The sequence below is a fragment of the Elaeis guineensis genome, chromosome 4 (genome assembly GCF_000442705.2).
Source record: "Elaeis guineensis isolate ETL-2024a chromosome 4, EG11, whole genome shotgun sequence".
In the NCBI taxonomy this organism is placed as follows: Eukaryota; Viridiplantae; Streptophyta; class Magnoliopsida; order Arecales; family Arecaceae; genus Elaeis; species Elaeis guineensis.
The window spans coordinates 35,328,923-35,334,779 of NC_025996.2; the positions used below are offsets into that span (position 1 = coordinate 35,328,923).

The 5,857-nt window shown below is 33.8% G+C and overlaps 1 pseudogene; it reads left to right on the forward strand.

The window, feature by feature from the left end:
* The first annotated feature begins 229 nt into the window (after positions 1 to 229).
* LOC105043003 (receptor-like protein EIX1) lies at positions 230 to 3,608 on the forward strand (annotated as a pseudogene).
* The last annotated feature ends 2,249 nt before the right edge of the window (positions 3,609 to 5,857 follow it).

Sequence of the window (5,857 nt, forward strand, 5' to 3'; positions counted from 1 at the left end):
ACGGGTGAGCAGATGGATAAATAGAGTGTCATAGTACCTGATCAGAAGATTGAAGAAAAAATTTAATTTGTAATTATGCAAATTTTACTAGTTATTGTTGAAATTAATTATTATGGATGTTAAGGTTGTAATGATTTATTTTGACCTTGCATATTCTTTAGGACTTGCTCTAAGGAGTATGCGGCCATCATGTATCCGACTCGGATGTTGGATTCAGGACGTGACATTAATGTTGGGACTTTCTCTTATGGCCAATGATGGTGGATGCAACAAGAGATCTCTCACTATTACACGTGTTATGCTGATTGGGTTCCTCTTATGCGTGGGAGACATCCCCTTCTGCCTCTGCCTAGGCAGTGGAGATGGCTCCAAGATGGGGGGCAGCAGCATAGAGAGTGAAAAAAGAGCTCTCCTTACCATCAGAGCAGATGTCTATGACCCTGATGAGTGGCTCTCTTCTTGGACGGGCCAAGACTGTTGCCAATGGAGGGGAGTCGGCTGTGACAACACCACCAGCGGCCATGTGGCAAAGCTTGATCTCAGATTCCCGTATGGTTATGAACTGATTTATGGAACTGAATTCCTTGGACCAAGTAAGGTAAGTCCTTCTTTATCAAGCTTGATACATTTGAGGTATTTGGATTTGAGCATGAACAACTTCTCTGGCGCTCCCATCCCCGAATTTATTGGTTCTCTCATGCACTTGGAGTACCTTAACCTCTCCAAGGCTTGGTTTGGTGGACCCATTCCTCTCCAGATTGGAAATCTCTCGAGCCTGCACTATCTAGATCTTCGGGGTGGGTACATGTTTTATGATCAAGTGGGTATGTACTCTGAATATTATGCAATAGCTCTACATGTCAATGACCTTCAATGGCTCTCCCGAATCATCTCTCTGCAATACCTTGACTTGAGTTTCGCCAACCTCTCAAAAGCTTCAAATTGGCTTCGTGAGATCAATTTGCACCCCTCTCTGTCAGTCTTGAAATTATCTTCTACTGGACTACCTGGTATTCCTTCTACTCTACAGCATGTAAACTTCACTTCTCTCACCATGCTTTCTCTCTCTCACAATGCTTTTGAATCTACCATCCCCTCCTGGCTGCTTAATATTAGCAATCTTGTTCGACTCGAACTCCGTGCTTGTTACTTTCATGGGAGCTTATCAAATGCTGTAGCTATGCTGGGGTATCTCAACCATTTGAAGAACCTGGATTTCTCTGAGAACTATATTACTGGGGGCATTTCACAATCTTTGCGGAATAATAAATACTTGGAGCATTTAGATTTATCTGAAAACCAAATTACTACTGCAGAAATCTTGGGGAATCTTAGCCAACTGAGGCATGCACTTGGCATTGGATGGCAATCAAATTAGTGGAAAAATTCTGGAAAACGTGGGAAATCTTAGCCACCTAGAGCATTTAAGTTTATCTTATAACAGAATTATTGGAGAATTCCAAAAGTCATTGGAAACCTTGCCCACTTGCAGAAATTAGATTTGTCATGTAACAATATTGCCGGACAAATACTAGAAACTATTGGAAACTCTATCCATTTAGAACATCTATTATTGTCGAATAACAATATTACCGGACAGATATCAAAAAACACATCAAAACTATGCAACTTGTATTCCTTGGAATTATCAAATAACAGTATTGGAGGAGACATCACAAGACTCATAGAACGATTTTCTAAATGCTTTAATGATAAATTGGGTGGGAGAAGCTGTTTTCAGAGTTTAGCATTTCTTGACTTGAACAACAATAATTTTAGTGGGACAATCCCAGAACAGTTGGGCCAGTTATCCGGACTCATACATTTGGATTTGTCTTTGAACTTCTTCACAGGATACTTGACTGAGGAGCGCTTTTCCAACCTCACATCATTAGATTACTTTGATCTGTCTTACAACTCCTTGACAATGATCCCAAGTGATGGTTGGATTCCTTCTTTCAATGCTTCTTATATCTATATGACCTCTTACCATTTGGGACCTAAATTTTCGGCTTGGCTTCAAACACAGGCACATCTGAAATCATTGTGGCTAGATGAAACTGGAATTTCAGACAAGATTCCATCATGGTTGTGGTATAGGGATATTTTTGATCTCAATGTATCCCATGATTGTATGGAAGGACAGCTACCACGTTCTTTGGGGAGCCATGTTGATACATCTCTTGATCTGAGCTCCAACTGCTTTTCTGGTCCAATACCTTATCTGGTGGCTGAGGTCATAATTCTCTCCAACAACTCTTTTTCTGGACCTACTTCCTTGGACTTCTCTGAAAAGGTAGACCTTATAGTACTCTCTTTATCCGACAACCAAATAACTTGAAGCATTCCGCGGTTCCTTTGTAAATGGACTTCATTGATGGTTCTAGACCTCTCTAATAATAAGTTATCCGGAGAATTTCCAGACTGCTGGATTTGTAATTGGACTTCTTTGGAGGTTCTTGACCTCTCCAGTAATGAGTTATCTGGAGGATTTCCAGACTGTTGGAGAAAATTACATCAAGAAATCCTTGATGTACCAGAAAATATGAGAGTAGAAGATACGACTAGCACAATGGCATGTCCTATTAAGCTCCAATCTTTGCACGTGAGAAACAATCGCTTATCTGGTAACTTTCCTTCCTTCTTGAGACTCTGTACACAATTGGTTATTCTTGATCTTGGTGAAAACAAATTCTCAGGCAACATACCCATATGGATTGGAGAAAGCCTCTCATCTCTAAGAGTTCTACATCCAAGATCGAATTCTTTTGATAGTAATATCCCGATGCAAATATCTAGTCTATCGTCTCTTCAGGTTTTGGACTTGGCATACAACAACTTCTCAGGAAATCCACCATCATCCTTCAGAAATTTTACTGCATGGTAAAAGAACAGGAGAGAGGCAAACCGATGCTTTCAAATCGTACAACAATGTTATATTACAAAGAGAGTCTCTTGATAAATACAAAAGAATTAGAACTTGAGTACATTAGCATGCTGTTACTGGTTACAAGTATTGACCTATCAGACAATAATCTTTCTGGAGAGATCCCTGATGAATTTACAATTCTTCATGGATTACATTTCTTGAACTTATCTAGGGATCATTTTATTGAACAAAACACAATATCAACGACATAAGGCAGTTGGAATCACTCGATTTATCAATGAATGATCTCTCAGGCCAAATTTCTCAAACCATGCTTGCTTTGAATTACTTAAGTGACTTGAACTTATCATATAACAACTTATCAGGAAGAATTCTGTCAGAGGGCCAATTTGTGACCTTTAATGACCCCTCTATCTATATTGGTAATCTCTATCTTTGCGGACAACCACTACCAGACTGCCCTATTAATGCATCTCCACATCACGAAGATGAAGTAGATGAAGATGACTTTGATACGATATGGATTTATGCCATCTCAACATTGGGATTTGTCATGGGATTCTGGGGTTTTGTTGGTGCAGTAATGATCAAAAAGGATATCAGGATTTCTTATCTTGGATTCATTGATAGAATATATGATTGGATTTATGTAGAGTTAGCAATAAAATTTACCAAGTTAAAGTTTGTTATGGGGAAGAGCAACCACAAGCATAGCTAAGCAGGTATGGATGGTGCTGCGATTGTAACTCACTCTCTCTCTCTTAATGATAGTGCAAGCACCCCCAATCCAAATATGTAAGAATCCAAATTTAAGAACTCTTTTAATGATTGCTCCTTTTTTTAATTTGTTTTGCTATTTGTATATTGTTCAATTAGAATGTCATCTGTATTCATCCATCTCACTAATCAATTGTTGTTTGCCACCATTTTACTCATAAATAAAATAATATTTAGTGAGAACTGGTTGTTTCTAGTTTTATGTTGCAATGGCAAAGCAATCCCATGATAGTAAAATACCTAATGTCTCATACAAAATAATCTATCTACAAGAAGACAAACATAAGCACCTCAAAGCTATCGACATGGCACGATAATAAAAATGGTTAAATAGACAACATATGTCTCACTTATATATATATTCTAACTTAATGTGGGAAACTATATTTGGTACCCCTTCGATGTCGACCACTTCTATTTTAACTTTATTTTTATGATAAAATACTAAAAAATAGATCTATTTCTTCAAGTTCTACATGTCAAAAAGGGGAGAACATTGGTGATTGATGGAAATAAAGTGATTTTCAAGATTTATAGCATTTAAATTTTGATAAAATAAAAATAAAATAAAAGAATGGCTTAGGATATGAGGGTGCCAACTAGCTCAGTTGGTTAACTTTCTTTTGTTCATGTGGTAAATATGGATTTTACACACCCTTAATCCTATATTCGACCATGCTTCACTAATCCAACTTCTCTAAAAAAATTAAAAAAAAAAAAGACAACAAAAAATAACAAAAGGAGGTTAGTGGAAAAGAGAGACATGTAAACCACATAATTCTTATGCCACACTTGGTTGCCGGGAATAGAAATTGAGCCTAATATGCTCATTTCTAGGAAATCTGTTATTGGATAATGACTAGTTTCAATTCTCATTTTTGGATAAGCTGGGTAATCTCAAGGGAATGAAATAAACCTTATAGTATATAATCCAATATATTATTTACAACCAATATATTATAATACATAAAAGTTATATTAGTGTTTATATCAGCAATATTATACCACTAGTGTTACTACTATTATTGTTGATCCCATATTATTATAACCTAATGATAACACTTAAAAAATATGATAAAATGATATAATGTGATATATGATATTGTATAATTTATAATTTATACAAATATAATAACAGAATATAAAGTATTTACTCGATGATACTTGTGCTATTAATATAACAATATAAATATTCACAGTACAATAAAATTATTAATCTTTTGCTATAATATTAATTAATATTATTATAGTGTTCCAAAATAATGCAAATATAAATAATATAGAATATAATATAATTTTATATTTTAATAGCTCTATTCATATATCAATTGACTCAACTCAATTAAGCCTTAATCTTGAACTAGTTGAGTCAGCTACATGAATCAGTCCAATCCTTCTTTACTACTTCATACCATATGAGTTTTAGTCTATCTCTAATCGCTTTCATTTTATAAGTATCAAATCATTCTTTCTACTACATCTCTTGGTCTACATCGTCCATGTCCAAACCATATCAATCATTCTTTTTTCAATTTATCTTTAGTTAGTGCTACCTTTACCTTTTCATCAATGACTTGCTTAACAATATTCATATATTACAAAAAGATAATAATTAATATAATATTATTGTTATGATAATATAATTTAATAATGCAAGAACAATGCTAATAAATATAGTATATTAATATGTGATGACAAGAATATTATTAATAAATGTTATCAAATATAATATTTTTATTTTTAATATATAATAAAAATGTAGTTATAATATAGTATAAATACAAATATAGTACATAAGATTATATTATCTAATATGTAATATTATATACTTATGTATGTTAAATATAAATAAAATAATAATATAACTATAATAGCATAATAATAATATAATTTAATAATATAATAATTGTTCAATATATAATACAATATGACATGATATGACAATCTCAAGTATAATATATAGCATGATTTTAATATATGTCATATTAGTACATAACACAAATTTATATAGTATTATATTACCAATGTATAAAATATTCTATATCATCTTTTTGTGATATAACTAATATTAATACCTAAGCTCATTGGTTATGGATTCTTCCTTTTGTAGGATTTCAATACCCATGAGAATTAGCATTTTCTATAGCTAAATGAGTTGCAAAACATGCGAATGGACTAACACAACTAATA